Source organism: Anolis sagrei, chromosome 4 (genome assembly GCF_037176765.1).
Source record: "Anolis sagrei isolate rAnoSag1 chromosome 4, rAnoSag1.mat, whole genome shotgun sequence".
Classification (NCBI taxonomy): Eukaryota; Metazoa; Chordata; class Lepidosauria; order Squamata; family Dactyloidae; genus Anolis; species Anolis sagrei.
The window spans coordinates 74,996,863-75,018,360 of NC_090024.1; the positions used below are offsets into that span (position 1 = coordinate 74,996,863).

Below are 21,498 nucleotides of genomic sequence, written 5' to 3' on the forward strand. Positions count from 1 at the left end.
TATACATGGCTATCATGTCTCCTCTCAGCCTTCTCTTCTTCAGGCTAAACATGCCCAGCACTTTAAGCCACTCCTCATAAGGCTTTTTCTTCAAGCCCTATGAGGAGCTGCTTAAAGAACTGGGCATGCAATTCCTTTTTATTGCTATGTGTTGGGAAAATAATATTGAAGTGATTTTTATTGGAAGCATGTAACAACAGTTTTTGTAGAGGCCTGCTATGATGTAACTTGTGGAATCACAATAAATTAAGAACATTATAACAGATAGTTATTGTGTAATTTAATTACACTTCACTCGTTCTGTAGTCCACTGTCCCTGAGCTTCTGTCTTTTCCCACAATACAATCAAAAGCTTAAGGTTTAAAGCTTTCAGTGAGGAAAATGTGTTAAAAGACTACCCACTAGAAAACCCTAAGGATTTCTCTTCCACTAGGAAGGCTTTGGTCTGATTTATTTTGAAGAGTATCCTCGTATCTTAAAGCCTGCACTAGGAGGAGAGAGGCTTAAATCTAAGGCAGTGCTGGCAAAACATACAGCAGAGAGGTGCTAAAAGAAGCAACAGGGCATGTGTGTGAACTCCTATGAAGAAATGGAATAGAACAAGAATCCCTGTGCTTGGCTCGAGCTCTCATTCAATGATATCCCCACCACTGATGGGCCACTCGATCCACATGTTCAGTCGTAAGGGTTCGATTGTTGCATTCTTCCCACCGTCTCAATTTCCCATTCTCCACTACTATGAACTTCCACTCAATTAGGGTATCAACAGGTAAGACAACAGAGTCTGACCAGAACCAATCCTTGTCACACCTGAGGGGGACATAATGTTGCCACTGGCCTAGACATTCCTGGTCACCTCTGATGGCAAGCAATTGGGTTTCTGAGTGAGTGACGTAATGGACGCAGAACGTCACGTGGACAGTCTGAGGCAATTGGAGACATTGCAGCAACCCTCTTGTTGGGATCCATGTCTTTGCTGCTAGCGTCGTCCACACTGCTCTTCCTTGTAACACTGCCACATCCCGAGTGCTCAGGGGCCATTTCCCATTTCTCGTGATCAACAGAGTGCTGCAGGTGCTCCTTGCACTCTCCTTGCATTTTTCACTGGGGGGGGGGGGAGCTCCGCCATGCTTTTCAGACTCTTGGTTTAGTGCTGGTTCAGATGGTGTCGCAGCTCTCAAAGATTCTTTGTAGTTCATCAAGGGGATTGTGGACTCCTTGATCAATGGCTCTGTTTCTGGAGAGTTGTTAGGGGCACAATGATCCGAAGAAGACAGCTGGTTTTCCACTGGGTCTTGCGAACTGGAAATGCCTGTTTGCTTTGTTTCATAGTTTCTCTGATCTGGTTCTTGTTTTGGCGCCTTTTCGTGAAGAGGAGACGCATTGGTTTCCTTCTCCTCCTCCTCGTTCTCCTTCTCCTTCTTCTCCTTCTTCTCGGCGCCTTGGCTGTACCAGAGCCAGGCCAGCAGAGCCACCACCAGGGCCACCACCCAGGCCAGCCAGAATCCCACAAGGGACGAGCCTTCGCTACCCTCCCCTGCCACCGCCGTGGCTTCCTCCTTTCACAGGGCCATGGCCGGCCTCAGGTGAGAGAGCAGCCCAAGAGAAGAGCCCAACCCATGTAACTTTTGATCGTGGCTTGGAAAATTCTAGATGTTCACACCTACTATTGCCTCTGCCATTGTATGCTCCACATACATGATGCTTTCTATGCATCCTCTGGTCACAAAATGAGCAGAAAATACCCCTCCAATAAAATCCTTTTTATTTATCTTTACTTCTTAACCCTTGCACGTATTAGTATTTGCATTCATTACTTCCAGCTTCCTAAATTTCTTGGTAAGATAAACCTCAGTTATATGCCATTTTATACAAATGAGCATTAAAAGATATTCAAGAGGGTGAGGTAAGGTGATGTACTTCCCTCTACATTCTGAATTATCTTATTTTATCAAAAATTCCATCATACCCATAAGTGTTCTGCCTTAGATTAAATTATCTTATTTTTTTTTCAAAAGCATTGTTCGCATGGAAATCCCCAGTTTTGCTCATGAACAAAACTCCCTGCACCTATTATTCTGAAACTTGGCAGCCTTGATCCCTTCAGACGGAAAAAAGATGCAAGAACAACTGGAAAGAAGAAGCTACTTAGCACCAGGAGTTCCAGATAGGTTGGGAAGAAAGTTTGCAGATCTAAGTGAGGACTGCATCTGGATGGAGAAAATAAGGCCACATTTTTTTGTTACAGCCGCACAAAAGGTTGGCTTTTCCATGGGACTGGTTTCAGGCATCAACCAACACACCCAGTGGTTGACTAGCTAAATTCAGGCTTAGTCAAGATCAGATATGACAGGTATGTATTCTGCTTAAGCAGATGTTACTGCATAGTTCCCCATCACTTGGCGTGATGAATCAACTGCCCGTGAGCTAGATGTGTTTCTTGCTCTCACATCACAAAGGTCCCTAAAGCCCCCCCCCCCCCAATGTTTTTCTGGATCTGCCAAGTATTTAAATGCCTGCTTCATGAATCTAGATCACATACAAACTGCCAACGACCTACTAAAGCAGCGGCAACCAACAATGGAATTCAAAACAAATAGTATGCAATAACAAAGCCTGTCACCAAATGGATTGGTGCACCTCATCATCTTGACACAAGGCTTACTATCTGAATGAATTGCCATCATCAGAATTACTCCAGCTACCCTGCATGAAGGGGACCAGATCATCTATAGCCTTTCACATTTCAAACAAACAGAACCCATGTTTTCTGGTTGACTTGTCCCCCTCTAGTAAAAAAAAAAAAAGCATCATGTGAGGAAAGAGCATCCCAAGCCGTGTCTTCTGTTTCTGTGCAACAAATCTGTCAAAGCCAATATCATTCTCAACACACTGGGTGATCAATGTATCTAACCCTCTTGCCAACCAGGCTCCTAAACAATAATCCACAATGAGTTCAAAATGGCAGCTTGCAGATGATCCAATGGGTTTGCACATAATCTTCCAAGCAAAAATGCTGATTTTAGACATAGATTCCAGACTAATACATGATGCTGTACACACAAAATCATACTAAGAAGACACATTTCAAATGGATACCAAAAAAAGTGTGAATGTAAGTCTTAAGTGTTAGGGGGACTGGTTAGCATGGATAAAGAACAGGTATATCCCAACAAAACTGTCCTGATCCCTTCAGAAGTGGCAAATATCCTTGAAAAATCATTCAATTCAAGAAGTAAAAGTTATCAGAAATACACTAAACAAAACTGATTAAAAATAAAATCACATAATGCAAATCCTATTTCATCTGTAATCTGAATAGAGTAGTCTGTCCTAGAGGACTTCTATTCCATAGTTTTATCTGATATTGACTAGAGATGTACATCTTCATAAATGTAATTGCTGCATGACATAACAATTCATGAAAACTATACAAGTTTTGAGGACGTTTTATACAAAAGGGGCAGGTAGGGTATTAGCATAGAAAATTACCTTTTATGTGCAAAGGCTATAATTTTCTGCAGTAAAAATGACATTTTGGTTGAAAATACTCTTTTAAAAGTAAAACAACCACAACATTTTTGTAATGCACTAAAAAAACAAATTATGAGGATTTTTACAATAGAGGAATTTTCATTGAGGTTTCCTGACACTTGGGAAGTGCCTTTTCAGTTGTGAATCAAATATTTTTCTAATATTCATTCCCTTTTGAATTCTGACACACTTAAATAAACACATAATTGTTGCTTGTTAATTTCAGAGACAGTTAATGGGAAGATAAAGATCTGGATTCCAGAGACATAAGTGAATATTCTGAACTGAATCCTGTGGTCAGTACACAGCTTTTAATGAACACTAACAACAGGATAAAGGGAGAAAAGGATGCCTTTCATTGGCATCTTCTCTGCTCCTCATTAAATCTTATTGAATTTGTCATCTTTTCTTAATTGCATTTGTATGCACAAGAGGTGGGATTTTTTTATTACTTCCAAACTTCACAATGAAAAGAAAATAGTTCTTCTCCAAAGCTTTCTGGAAATAAGAAAAGAACTACTGCAATATCATCCATGTTGCTGTGTTGAAAGTAGCACTCTGATGTGTAGCATAATCCCAATGTAAATTACTGAATTTCAGGGCTGCTATTTTGAAGGTATACTGCATTTCTTTGGGGCTGGTTTGTGCTGCCATTATTTATTCATATCATGCGGATTAGCCACTCACAACATACTTTTCCTGTATACAATATACAGAAAATCATCAACATGGCTTAAAGTGGACTTGGTGCTGCAATGTGCCCAGTTTGTGCAATTTTTATAAAGACTGAGTGCAGATCCTTTTCCTACATTAGCATGCCCTATGAATTTCAGTTTAAACAAATGGAGAAGAGTGTTAGGACAGAGCCTGCAGCATGACGTGTCCTTTAATTGCCATTTACATAGCAGAGGAATCATTAATTTCTAATTCACCTATTATTCACTCTTCTTAGCCAGCTATGTCAATGTCGGGTTTGGGGGCAGTGGAATAAATGCAGCTTTCACATTGCTTTAGAAACTTACCTTTTTTCTTATTTCCTTTAATGCTTTTTGACCTTAGCCAAATACTACTTAGGGCTCTTGTTTAGATATGATTTATGATGCTACATTAGCCCTTCATTGACCTAGAAATTCCCTAATATTAAGACCGTTTGACACACAGAAAATCAAAAGCCCTTTTATTGGAAGTGCTATTGTCCGCATCATAAGTTTCCCCGATGTGATGCCACAGTTACACCATCAATTTCCTGCTACTATCGAACAGTGTATTGAAAAACTAATAGACAGAATCCTTTGTCATTTCTGTCCCAGTGACCAGCAAATAGCTCAGAGAGAGTCTCTCCTTTGATATCACTCCAGGCATTTTGAAATGACATGTCCAAGAATACTGCCTTTGCATTTTATGAATGGTACATATTGCACCAAATCAGGTGAAGTGCTACATAACTCTTCAGACTTTGTGTCTTGTGGGAAGTAAGGTGGGGTATAAATAAGAAGATAAATGAGTAGAACTTTGCAGAACACCCTTTTCAACTTTTAATTCAGTTATAGACCTAAGTGAAACAAAAGAGACTAGCACTAGTCCAATTTTCAAATGAAATTGTTATTGTTGTTGTTATTTCTTACCCACCTCTCCCCGTAGATTGAAGTGAGGAACAACAACACATAACATCAAATCTAGTTAGTTAAAACATTAGTTTAAAAGGACATACACAATCAATGCATATTGAAACAACCAGTACATTATTTAAAAATCATCTGGATAGGCCTGTCAGAAGAGACTGGGTTTAATGCTGTTTCAAATTCAGACAGCAAATTCTGCTATAAAATCTCTTCCAGCAGGTCATTTCATAGTCTAGAGGCAGCTCAAGAAAAAGTCCTCTGGTTGACAGTTGCCAATCCAATCCTAGTGAATTGGAATAAAAGTCTCCCAGAGGATCTGAGTGTATGGTGGATATATGGAAGGAGGCAATGCTGCAATTAATCAGGATCCAACCATGTGGTATTCCTGCCAGATTTCTATTATTTCCATAGAGAACAGATGGCAGAGAAAAGGCCCCATGAAATAGAGAATTATTTTACTGTAGTTATGGACCTCCTTTTTCCTCTCAGAAGAAATACTGTAGAAATATCAGAGGAACTTCTTTGGTACTTATCACCATTATGTGTTTTCAGATCAGCTTAGATTTAAGGTGATTCATTGATTCAATGAGACTACTTTAATGTGAACTAACAGTTGGAGTCAACTTAAATAGGGTTGGCAAAGTGTGATCCTCCGGAAGTCACTTTACAGCATAATTGCCCTTAATTTGCTGAGACAATGGGGAAGAATGCTGGGATTAGCTAACCAACATTTCGAGGGCTGCCCATGCTCAACTTTTGTTATGAGCCATCAAGCTGACTTTCACTCATGGTGATCCTATACATTAGACATTTCCAGGACATCCTTCCTCAGGTCTTGAAAACTTAGGACTGTGGTTTCCTTGTTTGAATCAATCCACCTGTAATGTGTTCCTTCTTTTCTCCCAGTGCCTCCATCTTTACTGAGCACCATTATATTTGGCATGCATATGGTACCATTTGGCTTGCATCACTGAGATCTGGTTGGGCAAACTGGGGGGGGGGGAGGGTGTCAACCTCATCCAGCTCTGTCCACCAGGCTTTGGGGTGGACCAGGAGGCCAGACCTGGGGTGGCGGGGAGTTGGGGTTGCGGTGGTCTATCGTGAGTCCATCTCCCTGATCAGAGGACCCATTTCACAATCATCTGGGTTCGAATGTGTCCACCTGAAAGTGGGAAACTGGACAGTTTGGGGATTCTGTTTGTGTACCGGCCGTGGTGGTCCATGCCTTGGTTACATCCAGATTGGATTGTTGCAATGCATTCTACATGGGGCGGTGTTTGAAGATGACCTGGAAACTGCAATTGGTACAAAGATTGGCAGTCAGGTTTTCTAAATGGAGCTAATTATAGGGAGAGCACAATATCCATATAAAAGCAGCTCCACTGGCTGCCAATAAGTTTCTGGTCCCAATTCAAGGTGCAGGTTTCGACCTACAAAACCCCAAATGGTTCACGCCCTGCCTATATTTGTGATTACATGTCCCATTATGCACCGGCACCCTCCTCTTGCTTCCACCACTGTTATAAGTGTGGCTGGTGGGCATGAGGGAGAAGGCCTTCTCGGTGGTGGCCCCCTGACTTTTGAACACCCTCCGCAGGGTGATTAGGCAAGCACCCACACGGTCCTCCTTTCATAGGGAACTGAAAACCTGGATGTTCCAGCAAGTTGAGAATGATTAGTCCCTAAGCCCAGTCCCTAGGCCATCAGATAGTCCTCTGTTCTGCATTTCATCTACTTCCCTGGCCCTATCTCTTTCCCAGTCTTTTTTAATTGATTAGGTCCATTTTTGGCATTCCTGGCTATTGCTATTGTTGAACCTCGCCTGATGGAGCTCCAATGCATTCAACTTTATATTTATTTTTGGTGTATTTTATCAGGGTTTTTTTTTTGTATTTTATGATGTTTTAACTTTATTTTTATTTTATTTCTTATTTTTCTATTTCTCGCTATTTTGATTATTAAGTTATAGTTATGGTAAAAATTTTCCCCTGACATTAAGTCCAGTTGTGTCTGACTCTGGGGGTTGGTGCTCATCTCCATTTCTAAGCCAAAGAGCCGGTGTTGTCCATAGTCACCTCCAAGGTCATGTGGCCGGCATGACTGCATTGAGTGCCCATTACCTTCCTGCTGAAGTGGTACCTATTAATCTACTCACATTTGCATATTTTTGAACTGCTAGGTTGGCAGAAGCTGAGGCTAACAGCAGGAGATCATGCTGCTCCCTGGATTCGAACATGTGACATTTTGGTCAGTTATAATTATAGTTATAGCTGTAGCTATAGTTATGTTGTTTTATATTGTCTAATGTGTCTTTTGGTCAGTTATAGTTATATAGTTATAGTGTTTTATATTGTCTAATGTGTCTTGTCCTGATGTAAACTGTTTGTATGGTTTTTCTTTGTTTGCCATATTTGTTGGAAACTGCTCTGAGTCCCTTTGGGGAGATAGGGTGGTCTATAAATAAAGTCTATTATTATTATTATTATTATTATTATTATTAGTAGTAGTAGTAGTAGTAGTAGTAGTATTACCATCTCAATGATTAAGAAGAGAGATAAAATGTGACAGGCCAAAAAGGAGAGAGGAAGAGAAGTGAGGAATAATAGAGGAAAAAAATATATTTTAAAGAAAATAAGCTAGGTTGCTCTATGTGCTAGCCTTACATGGCTCAGATCCAGGTTGTCAAAAAGGTAGGTCTTAACCCTAAATGACCCCCCCCCCCCCCTTAGTGCAATGTTGGAGTCATAAAAATTTGGCAGCAGTGAAACATTTCTGACCTCAGTGGCTATTTTAGACATTACACAAATCTGTTAGCAGCAACATGCAGTGTTTGCAATTAACTCTGCAAAAAATACTTCAGCTTTCATAACAAGGAAAATGTAAGTCTTAAACATGCTGATTTATTGTCAACAAAAATTCCCTGGGTGGAAAGGGGTCACAAAAATAATTCTCAGGTGGAAAGGGGTCATGGGTAGAAAAGGTTTAAGAAATCTTGATCTAAAGGACTCTTGTACAGATGTCCTGGGTAGGTTCTTCTCATTGACCACCACCTCACTAAATATCCATTGATATTTAACTGTTTTGAAAACTTATATGGTTGAATTATAGCTATATTTGTCTTAGCTATTGTCAGTCACATTGAGTCCCAAATTAGGAAAAAGACAAAATATAAATAAATATAGCAAACAAACAACAATAAATGATAGAGTCTCGGTTCAAAAGGCCATATTTCTAATACTGTATATGTTCTGTTTCTTTAGACCAATAATGCAAAATGATCACACTGGATTTAAATTTAAAAACATTAGACTTTGAAGATTATAGACATCACCCTTTTCCTACTCCATTTTGGAATTTATTGTTGTCTGAGGGCTCCCATATTAGTAAGCCAATTAATCCATTTCAGATTTTGGTCCAAACTTTAAAGACTATTCAGCTCCATATTGAATTGTCTCCACATTGTTATGGGAATCACCAGTTGTTACTGCTGGAACTGTCAGTTTGCACAGTCAGTTTGCACTTCAAACAAGCAGCTCATCATGTTGTAAGATAAAGCCTCACTTTTGAAGCTCTAGACAATTTCAGAGCCAATTACATTATGGCCATAGTCCTAGTTATCCAAAGCAAGAGTCCATTTTTTTTACAAAACATGTTCAAGTCCCTCTGTGCACACATTAAAGCTTTGGAGCACTGTAGAGTGGTGTCATTTGGGTTGATTAACTGCTTGGCATAAATGGCAATTAATGATGACAAAATACATCTATAGGACTTAGAATGAAAGACCTTGTTTAAATTTTGGCTTCTTCAAGTCTGGTTAGATACATGGGGGTGGGGTGTGTGTGTGTGTGAAATACTACTATTCCTATACTTTATGGGCAAAATATTAAGGATTCTGGTATCTCTAGTTGCCAAAGGCAGAAGCCAAAAGGCTTTTCTGCTAAATGAATAAAACAATAGCTATTTTGTATTGTAGAAGGCTTTCATGGCCAGAATCTCTGGGTTGTTGTAGATTTTTCGGGCTATATGGCCATGTTCTAGACGCATTCTCTCCTGAAATTTCACCTGCATCTATGGCTGGTATCCTCAGAGGTTGTGAGGATTGTATTTCTGTGTTCTCAACATAGGGACCACCAAATTCAGCACCCAAAAACAAATCAAGGAACATGAAAGCCACTGCAGACTAATTCAACCAGAGAAGTCAGCCATAGCAGAGCACCTGGTGAACCAACCTGGACAGAGCATATTATTTGAAAACACAGAAATGCTGGACCACTCTAACAACTACCATGTCAGGCTACACAGAGAAGCCATTGAAATCAATAAGCATGTGGCAATTTCAACAGAAAGGAAGAAATCATAAAAATGAACAAAATCTGGCTACCAATATTAAACAAAATATAAAATTAACAGTAAATAAAGAACAACACTCAAACACGGGGGAACTCCAGACAAGAGACAATCAGGAACAGCTAATCACCTCTCAACAAAGGATTCCCCTTTGTCAGGCCATCAAATGCTAATCAAGGTGGCCAATTGAAACATTCACACCTAGCTCCAACAGACAAGAGCTCTCTCTCCCGCCCTTGACTTTCCACAGATATATAAACCCAATTTTCCTAGTTTCCAGCAGATCTCACAACCTTTGAGGATGCCTGCCATAGATGCAGGAGAAACATCAGGAGGGAATACTTTTAGAACATGGCCATACAACCCAAAAAACCTACAACAACCCAGTAGCTATTTTGCCACCAAATGTGTTTTATCCATTCCAATGTAATGCAAGAGAAATGACTAGTTTATTCATATTATATTAAATTCATATCAATAAGGAGGGAACATTCTAGTTATTAAGAATATATTCCAGTAATCAGTTGTTGTTTCCTCCACCCCCCAAGAAAGTTACTCGGTCTTCACAGCTTACATTCTCCTTACATAAAGTTCAGTTGGAAATGTGTATCGCTCTCAGTTTGTGATATATTGTGCAGAAGGAAAAAAAGTAATTCAACAATATGCACTGAACATATTTGAAAAATGCACTATACTATATTCCAAAAATTTGCAAAATGCATGCATTCCTTACCATATCAGTTTTTAAAATGTGCATTAACATATGCACACTGTTTTCACTTTTAAAAAGAAAGTAAGGAAAGAAATCCATGTGGAACAGCCACATAACAGATGTTGTAGGTGGGAAAAGAAGGAAACCAATAGAAGAAGATTTGATTATTGTGGCTTTATGCGCATTGTTCATTCCTTTTCACCTCTCCTTCCTATTTTTCTCCCTTCTGTGTTATGCAACTGATGGAATTATCTTTATTTTAGCTTGGTTTAAGCAAAAAAAAAATCTGTTAATACTTTTAGAAAGTAAGGAGAGTTCCAGATGAAACCTTCAGGCATAACATTCAAAATTGAGCCATGTCAGATCATAGAATTGCAAGTGTAATTCTTACTTTTGGGGTGACATCTGGCTAATTAGCAATCCTAGAAACTGTCACCCGTGACCTCTGAGGTCACAGTACGATGTACTTCCCCTTGTTTATTAGCTTAACACAGAAGACCTTTATGACACTCTACTTCTCTTTCTTTCTTTCTTTCTTTCTTTCTTTCTTTCTTTTTCTTTCTCCATCCATGATTTCTTTAAAAATATATCCTTTTGGAATACATATTTTGAAAGGCACACTGAATATTAATAACACAAATGCTGCTTGATATTATTAGTATTGACATTTTCAAATATCTTTGCCAAAATAAAGTGCACAGCACTAAAATGTATCCCTGTGCATACAAATATGGTTTTCCAACAACATATCAACTTTACTGTTCTTCAAAGATTTTGATTTTGAAATAAAGGGGTTTAGGGGGGCGGGAAGTTGGAGGGTTATTAGTCAAGTAGGGTTCTGTTTATCTTGCCAACAGACACATCTTGCTTGTTGTTTGTACTGTACTAAAATGCCCAGTCTGTTTTATAAGGGCTAAGTATTTCACTAAGCTCTTGCAATATTGAAAGAATCTATATTCTGAGAATTTGAAAACATGTCAGCCCACCTAAATTACATATTGATCAGGTTTAATTGCATGCCACCCATCAGTATTAGGTTTGAAAATTCATAAAAGAGAAATAATGTACTCTTTGTGGATGATTACTTCTGGGGCATTTAAATGAATTCCATCACTTAACCCTGAGCTGAGACAGATTATTGAGCATTGCAATCTACCCAGTCAAAGTCCACTGCAGTAGAACAGCTGTTTTTGAACTCTCAAAGAACAGCACGAGTGCAAGCCATATAAATTCATATAGATTTTCTTTTAAGGAAAATAGCAAAGTCAAACATTAAAAGTGAACATGCATTTTTCAATTCGTTCATGACTGTCCCACTGTATTGTTTTGCTGGATAAGCATGAATTTTCAAAGCCTCTTGGGTTCCATACATCCTTCTAGGACCAAAGTAAATTCACATCAAATAATTAAGATTCAAGAGTATAAATAGGGATGGCTTGAAAACTCCCATCCATACATTTTTAATTTCTAAAGGTTAACTTATTTACAGGTGTACAAGCTAAACATCTTTTTACATCCAAACCATATGGTGTATTTGGGGTTCTTTGTTTCCCTGAGTTTGTATGCAAATCTACCTGCTATGTATGTGTGTGTGTTGTGTATGCATAAGATGTGGTCCTCTTTTTTTTTTTAGAGCCAATATTCCTCTGAAGGAGAATCTGCCATTAGTTTGCAAGGCATTATTTCTATTTGGAAATTATGTTTCAGTGCTGTGTGTAGTTAGAGAAATTGTGCTTATGTATGTTTTTCTTTACAGATTATCAATACAGAGTAAAATAGACTAGTTAAAATTATTGGGTTTACTTGGGGAATAGTTTAAAACCTACATTTTATTTAGACATGCTGAGGTCATAAATATCTGTGACCATAATTAACTGTCTTTTATCTAGGCCTACTTCTTAGTGATGATTTTTAGCACCTTTAGTCTCCTTTAAACAATAATGCTCAGTTGAAGCTCAAAATGTGCTGATACAATATTGAAACTGGTTGATCTCAGTTAGTGGACATGTGCCACATCCATATAGTATATGAACCCAGATTTAAATCCATACTTCAATCTCAAACAATGTAATACTTGAGGACAAATGAACCACTGAAATATTCAACTTAGTCCTGCAGCTTGAATGTTCATTATTATATAATGATGCTTTGAATGTAATTTTCCTGCTTCTGGGCAGTGAGTTGGACTGGATGGCTGACGGGGTCTCTTCCAACTCTATGATTCTATCTGATACTTTAGTTATATTCCATCATATTCCTTTAGCCATCCAAATGTTGAAAAAGTCTCTACAGAAAAAAAGAGCACATGAAAAGAAAAAATAAAGGAAGAGAAGGATTAGGAATGTTCAAGAAGCATGAAATCCACAAGCATGTGGTCAATTTCAACAAAACGGAGGAAACCATGAAAATGAACAAAATTTAGCTATCAGTATTGAAAAAAAAATCTAAAATCAAAACAGTAAATAAAAAACAACACTCAAAACAGGGGAATTCCAGTCAAGAAACAACCAGGGTCAGCTAATCACCTCTCATCAAAGGATTCCCTCAGGCAGTACGCAGCCAGACCTTGAAGCTGCAAGGCCATTAAATGCTAATCAAGATGGCCAATTGAAACATTCACACCTGCCTCAAACAGACAAGAGTTCTTTCTCTCACCCTGGACATTGCACAGATATAGGAACCCCACTTGCCTAGTTTCCAACAGACCTCACAACTTCTGAGGATGCCTGCCATAGATGCAAGTGAAACATCACCTGGCCATACAGCCCAGAAAACTCACAGCAACCCAGTGAATCCAGCCATGAAATCCTTCGACAATACACAATGTACCCGATTAACTGGAATTTAGAATGAATGTAGAAACCCATTTTTAAATGGCATTTTTCTGTGATATATATGACAGAATTACAAAGTTGCCTTCATGGATAATATACCACACAACCACATAGTGCATTATCTGACTCATCCAGTTATTTATAATTAGGATATTTTAGCCTCCTTCATTCTAGAGCCAGTACAATCTGGCTGATTCCAACATATACTCAATAAAAAAAATGCATTTATATTGCCTTCTCCAAGCAACAGCTATTAGTGCTCATTTCCAGTCATTAAAATGGGAACAATATCATCATGGACTATTGAAAAGATGGGGAACTTCTGTCCCAGAGGTTCGATGTGACCCTCAGGGTCTCCCTTATTGCCTTGCAAGCTCGTCTGTGATTATTTTTGATAAATGATTGGAGATAAAAGGATACTTAAGTACCCTGCCTAGGGTTGATCAGGAAGAAAAGCTGTTGCACTAGGGTTTTCATCCTGAGTAGGTGTGTATAAAGATATTCCGGAACAATCGAGTAGTAGAGAGAATAATTTTAAATAATTTGAATTTATCAGTCAGGGCAAGTTATAGAAATAATTGCCCCTCACTGCTTCACCAATTATAAGGAACCTTGGAGAAACTATACTAGCCAATTGCCATAAGGAACTTAGCAGGGAAAGGAACAGGGAATTATAAAATAGCAATTCCCACAAGCTGCCAACCAACATATATATATATATATTAGGCCTGGGTAACAACGCAAAAATTTGTTTCTAAAATCGATTTGTATTTGGGGGTTTTTATTGTTTCGATATTTAAAATAATTACAAAATTTTCCCTTAAAAAAGTTCAGTATTTACGAAATTTCGTTAATATTTACAAAACATTTTGTAAAGATGGCGCCCTTTTTTTTCAATATTTTTTCAATATTTTTTCAATATTTTTTCAATATTTTTTCAATATTTTTTCAATATTTTTTCAATATTTTTTCAATATTTTTTCAATATTTTTTAATTTAATTATTAATTTAGTAGAATAGGGAGGAGAAATTATTATTAAGGAGGGAAGGCAGGCACTCACTCTGGCGGGCCCTCAAGCGCTGCCACCGAGTCGGGCCCGGCTCCTCCGAAGCAATGTGAAATTGGGAGAAGGGCTCCCCAAAGGCCATCTAGCCCAGCCCTCTGCTAAGGAATTGGGAGAACGAAGCACAGCCCTTCGCTAAGGAATTGGGAGAACGAAGCACACCCACCGCAAAGGTGAGGAAGGAGGGACGGGCCGCCTTCCCGCTGAGGGTCGCTCGCCCTCTCACTCGCTTGCTCAGCCGGCGCCTTCCCCGCCCTCTCCTCCTCGGGAGAATGAAGCGACGGGCCGCCTTGCTCAGCCGGCGCCTTCCCCGCCCTCTCCTCCTCCTCCTCCTCCTCCTCCTCTTTCAGGCTCTGACTGGCAGAAGAGAGAGAGGAGAGCTCCCAGCAAGCATCTAGCCATCTTACGTATTTCCGAAATGGACGGAAATACAAAAATTTTTGGCGCATGCCGTTTCGATATTTAAAAACACTTCCGGGTTTAAAAATAAGTTTTGTAATCGTTTTGTAATTGCTAAAATTAATGAATATTTAACGAATTACAAAATTAACGAACGAAACCGCCCAGGCCTAATATATATATATATATATATATATATATATATAGGTGCAGGGGAATATTTTAAAACAGGAAAGAGGCAACTGGGAGATCTTGAAACTGCTTCTTCAGTTGTTTTCTCTGCCACCTTTGTGTTTGGCATTCAAGCTGAGTTGTATGTGAAGAGTATACTTGGTAACACCCTTTTGTGTTACAGTAGTGTTTGTTTGATTTAGAGGGTTTAAATCGCAATGATGTTCACACTGAGGCTGTTGTATAGTGCTAACAATAATAAAATGTTTATTTAACAGGCTTAGACTTCTTCTGGTACAAATGCGAAGTGGTTTCAGTAAGTTACTGGTACATAAGCTTCTGGTTACGTTTGATGTACAATTCTTAGATGGGTTCTGGGTTCATATCTTGATGTTAACAAAACAGGAGGTTATCTCAGGAAATTAATTCCTGATAATAATTCCAAACCAAAATTCCCCCTTTCTAGAACCTAGCAAATAGCCTTTGACCTAGCCTTCCTCAGGGACACAGAACAGACCACAAACAAGGTCCCGTTCCACTATCTGCATTCCTAAGCTAATTTCTCTAGCTCTTGAATAAGACAAAAGATTAACCCAGCTCTCCTATCTAACACCATCCAACTGTTATCACCAACTGACAAACTCCCCCCAACAGACAAATTCCAACTGCCAACTCAAGCCTCAGTTCAAAAGGAATATTTTTTTCTTTTTGAACACTAGGCTCTGCCCCCTATTTTCTAACCAATCCTGGCCATCTAATCTCTGCTTCCTGAATTAGGACACACCCCCTCTAGAAAACCCATAAACAAAGATGGCATCTCCTTGTTTCCCTATGCTAAGATGGCCGCCAGGGCTTCACCAGGCCCACATTCTAGCTGCTTAAGGTAAGGAGTTCTTTACAGTGTGCATGAAGCTGAGCCGTGTTTTGTCTTTTTGGTGGTAAAGTGCCTGAATCAGTAAAAAAAATACCTTTGTTTATAGGGCCATGCCAACTTTGTCCTCAGTTCCAACTGTGCCCATAATTTTACCTGCTGCTGAAGAAAAGTCACTTGGAAAGTTGCCTTTTGAATTTAAATCCATGACTATTGTGAAGAGGTATGAATGATTTACAATACATTACTTTAGATGCTTAGATATATATTTTAAAGACTCTGTTGTTTTTATTGATAAAATATATTTTACACTAAACTGCAACAGTAGCACTCAGTATTAGAACATATAGAATTGAAAAGAGTCAGTATCAATAACAGATATGTCCCTATTTTAATTGATAACTTCCATCAGTTGTAATATAAAATGCACTAAAGTGAGTCCTACACTGTGAGAGTTTGAAATTCTCACAGCTTTCCCCATTGTTTGGTGGAGAGGAAATTGGGGATAAGAGTTGAAATAGATTAGAAAAGCTATACATGTTTCCCTCTTGGTGGTTTTCCTTTCTTTTATTGTGCTTCTGAAGTTTCCATTCACTTTGGACTTACAGTACCAATTCACTTTTCTTCTGCCTGTGGACAAATCAATAGCAAATCACTCATTACTCACTGAGTACATAGGAAACAAATCTGTAGAAGTCTGGATCAAAGAAGGTGCTTATGGCCTTCCAAACAGATACTCAGTAACTATAAATCATCACTACCCTTTGGGCTCTTCCAGACAAGTCCTATATCCCAGGATCTGATCCCAGGTTTTCTGCTTTAAACTGGATTATATGAGTCTGCACTGCCAGATAATCTGTTATAAACAGAAAACCTGGGATTGGATCCTGGGATATACATCCTTTTCTTGAGAATATTGAAAAGACTCTGCTAGGAAACCAGTGTTAAGACTTCATAAAACTTTTGCACCTTAATTTGTTATTGCTTGATAATGTTGTGTTATGTATGCATTTCCTCCAACAAATGCTTGAGCTCCAGGCTATTTCATACATGCATCCCATTGTTTGTTTCAACAGCATTGGATGGATCATGACAACATGTGTTAATAGATTCCATCAGAAGTATTCCATTTGAAATAAATGTGTTAGAAAACTGAAAATGTGGCAGTTATCAGATTCTGGAGTATTAGCTTTCTCTCCCAATTTTGTGTCATCTGCAAACCTAATAAGCATGTCCATGAAACTTTCATCCAAGTCATTAATAAAGATGTTGAGCAAACAGTACTGGGCCCAGGACAGAACCTCGTGGCACCCCACTAGTTACTTCTTTCCAGAAGAACCATTGGAAAACATCCATTGGGTTTGTTTGCTTAACCATTTACCAATCTACCTAACAGTAGTATTGTCTAGCTTACATTTTACTACTTTTTTGGAAGAAACTCATGGGGGACCTTATCAAATGCCTTCTGAAATCAAGAAATGCTACATCCACAGCATTCCCTGCATCTACCAAGCTTGTAACTCTTTTAATGTCATTATATTTTGGATGGGACCACACTAGACCTATGCATCAAGGTCTGCAATTTTTATTGAAACATAACTACTTCTGTCAAGAAGTTAACAGCACTGCTATGGGCATCATGCTATACCAAAGTCTTTCTTAATTCTTGCACCCCGAGAACTCTCCAAACCTGATATACATTGATAATATCTTTACCATTTGCATTCATGAAGAGGAATCTCTTAAAGCATTCCACCAATATTCCAACAACTTCTACCCTACCTTCAATTTTAGTCAACAACTATGTACACAACAAGTTCATTTTTAATACCACCATCTCCACAAATCAGACATTAGAAATGAAAACATAAAAAGCAGTTTCAGAACACTTTAGCCTTCTTGGACATTCCATTTCACACTTTGAACAAAAAAAAAATTCTAAAGGGAAATTACATATAAAAAAGGATATAGCCACAAACTCCAGCTCATTGACAGTGCTTTGAGCAGAGACAAACTTTTCCCGATACACTACACATATTATACCAGCAGTTGATATCCCAGCCACTAGCAGGTTCTCGGGTCTATTTTTCTGGTTTCAATCCTATATTAACATACCACACTAAGAACTTCCTTTGCTGTTGATATGTCTATCTACTCCTCTTGACTCCCTCGTGTAACTACTCTTTATGGTTGTCATTAAAATGTAACTTATCACCCATCACCATATCCACATTTTGTTTGTAGATGTGTTACTACTTTCAGGGATGAGAAACCATTGCTCCTTCCAGTTGTTTTTCATTACAATTCTTCAAATACTTTATAACTGAATGTGCTGGTAGTACTGATGGGAGTTGTTGAGGAAAACATATGGAGGGTCAAAGGCACTAAACCCCTACTTTATTTGACACATTTCTTTATAATGTGTAAATTCAGCTTTGATTTGGTGTTTGACACATTAGAGACAAATATGAGCAACAAATGATTTGAATTTCCATATAGTAGACAATTAAACCATTATACATATTGACTTTTGGTGGGACTTTTTCTCCAATAATAGTCTTAAGTTACATTTCCTGCACAAGACAATTTGGTATTGGAGGTGATACGTATCATACAATGATTCTTATTCCTAAGCTACTTTTTTCTAAATTCACTTTTTTTCCTTGTTTGGTGTCCATCTTTTCTAATCACCATAAAGCTGGAGTAAGTTAGGAGTTCATTTTATTGAATTTTAAGACATTCACAGAGCTGCTCTGTCTTCAAAGGAAACCCTTTCCTAATTATATTGAAATTGCAGAAAAAGTTTTTGATGATTCCAAGAATGTTGAAACTTTGTAGTTCCCAATTCTTTTTGTTACTTTAGTTATTTTTAGAAAAGGAGAGAAAGATTGAGGGAAAGTGTGTGTGTGTGTGTGTTTAGTTCTTTTTGGGGATCTCACTGTCAGCATGTGCTTGTAGTATGTCCTAAATGTAAGTGCTGCCAGAAAAGATTGGAGTGAAGGGTGTACTGGCAAAATATAGCATTTAATTGGAGTAATATTTTGAGAAGTTCTTTTAGGACCCCAGGACAAATAAATACCCCAGAGTAGTCTGCTCTGGAGGTGCTCCAGGCACACCCACAGGAGCACCCCAGTGCCAGTTCAGATAGTCAACCGAGCAGTTAGCACTTCAGTACCAGTGCCCTACCCACCTGGAAGCCATCCTTATTTCACTAGCCAGAAGCAGTTCCCTGGCAGAGCCTTGCTGATGAAATTACTTGTGGTAAGGTCACAACAGGGCATACAGCCACGTGATCAGCAGCGGTAGGAGTTTTTGACATATGGGCATTGGATCACCTGAATCCAGTCCAATCCAGCTGTTGACTTGTCAAAACACTGGGAGTCTCTCCAACGTTTCCTGGAAACTCCAGCATAACCTGCAATTTTTTCTTGTGACAGATTAAACACTGAATTGCAGTGGGTTCATGGCAGAAATACTTTATTTGGCACATGTAAGCATGATATCTGCCAACCTAGCAGTTCAAAAACATGCTAATGTGAGTAGATCAATAGGTACCATTTTGGTGGGAAGATAATGGCACTCTATGCAGTCTTGCCAGCCACATGACCTTAGAGGCGTCTATAGACAACACCCGCTCTTTGGCTTAGAAATGGAGAGGAGCACCACCTCCCAGAGTCAGACACGACTGGACTTAATGTCAGGGGAAAACTTTTACCTTTACCTTTTAGGCATGAAAGAGGCTTCAAACTATGTGGCCTTCCAGAAGTAGTTGAAGTAAATTCCTTGCATTCCATTTGCTTTGCTGGCTATGGTTAGCGAGAGTTGTAGTTCACCAACATCTGGCATGCTGCAGAATTTTCATCTGTTTTAGGCTGTCCTGGCTGGAGAAATTTTGGAAATTGTAATTCTTGGAAAGGTTCCTTAAAAAAACTTTATTTTTCAATATGATTATGTATCTATCAGGGTTACTTATGAGTGGAATGATAGAAAGAGTTTCAAGTTTATTTAACATTTGACTTATATGCTAGGCATTTTTCTTACCTGCATCCAAAGGAGAAATGCGAACCAGGGCTCACTTCATTGGCCATGCTCAGACTAGCTGTCCTTTCTACAGTTAGCTAGTAAAGACAAGGATTCTGATTTACTTTATTGTTGTTTTGAAAGCATGCAATAATTTGCATGCCTGCTGATAAATACTGTGAGTGTATGTACTTTCAAATTGCCTGTTAATCTATGGTGAATCTACGAACTTCTTGAAGTTTTCTTAGGCTAGAAATGCTTAGTGGTAGTTTTCACCGGTTCCTTCCTTTGAAATACAGACCACAGCACTGGTATTTGTTGTTGGTTTCCCATCCAAATACTTATCAGGACTGACCCAACTTAGCTTCAAAAATGAATCAGGATGCGGCACATAGTAACTACAAGATACATTAGATATTGCAAGAATAACATAAAATCTATGTTTTTCTTGGGAAGTGCCTAACCAAATTATTTTCCAATTACTTTGCAGCATTAAGTACTTTGTTCCTTTGACTATGTGGTCACAATTCACAAAATGGCTTCAGTTGTCCTTAGTATTCAGTTTGCTATTGTTGCCTATCAGCATATTGTATACTGCTGGGAGGTAAGAAGGAAATTTAATTCAGGATTTTGAATAGTTTTAGTTGTTCATACATTCAAGAAAAATAACTTGGTTTTTTTTTAAATGGAGAAAGGGTAATTGACAAATGTGCCCCCCTCCCCAAGCTTGAGGCTTTAAAATATTCTGGCTTTGATTCTCTACATCCTATGTATTTATTCTCAAGTTCTCAATTTTCACTGGCAAAGTTAAATAGGTATAGGTGTTCCAACCCAGTATGGAGATTATCTTGACTTCTATGCGGTGTGGTGGCAATAAAAATTCAGCCCCACAAACATGGTTGACTGCACAGGATTCAAAGCCAAACTTTTGAGAGTTAAGTAAAGGTTGAGCATTTCTTAGCCAGAATTTTGAATTCCAAATAATTCCAAAATCCAAATGAATTTTGTGTTTAGACTTTGGTTTTAACTCCAGTATTGAGCCCAATACTGGAAATCTAGAGAAGTCCCAACCTTAGAGCAATGGACTCTAAAGATCTATGATATATTAAACATGGACCTTTTGACGAGACGGCTAACAACGAACAACATTAAGTCTAAGACAACGGACTGGAGCAGTTTCCTAATCTACCTCGATAGCAGAATAAGTAAATCATGAACAAATCGGAAGCGCCAATCAGAAGATAAGAATTGTAATTAAAATTGAACAATACGAATACCGTTAAACTATAAGGATAAACGAAGAAGAAGATAAATATGACAGATTACGGGTACCATTGGAAGTTCCTTTCTACTGCCCCTTTCTTACCCCTCACGTTTTTCCCCGGTCCCACCCCGTTCCTACCCCCACCCACCAGAATGAGTCAGAGTACGAAAGTGACTGGAATGCTAGAAAGCGAAAGGAGCCCCCCTTACCCTATCCTCCCCTCCCTCCTATCCCTCACTCCTCCCCCTTTTCATAAGATGCACAACCCCTATTTTAATGTACATTGAAAAATCAATAAACATATTTCTAAAAAAAAAAAAGACTTTGGTTTTAACTCAAAGATACCTCATTTATATACCAATATGCAACAACGATTATACCGTATTGTTGAAGATTTTCATGGCCGGAATCGCTGGGTTTTTGTGTGTGTTTCTGGGCTGTATGGCCATGTTCCAGAAGCATTCTTTCCTGACGTTTCACCTGCATCTATGGCAGACATCTTCAGAGGTTGTGAGGATACCTGTTCCCAACAAACCTCACAACCTCTGAGGATGCCTGCCATAGATGCCGGTGAAACATCAGAAGATAATGCTTCTGGAACATGGCCATACAGCCCGGAAAACACACAACAATCCAATAATTATACCATTATCTAAAAAA

The 21,498-nt window shown here is 38.7% G+C and overlaps 1 pseudogene; it reads right to left on the minus strand.

Annotated features, from left to right (window-relative positions):
- Positions 1-298: 298 nt before the first annotated feature.
- The window catches only part of LOC132773479 (starch-binding domain-containing protein 1-like), a 31,520-nt pseudogene continuing 10,320 nt past the window's right edge, over positions 299-21,498 (minus strand).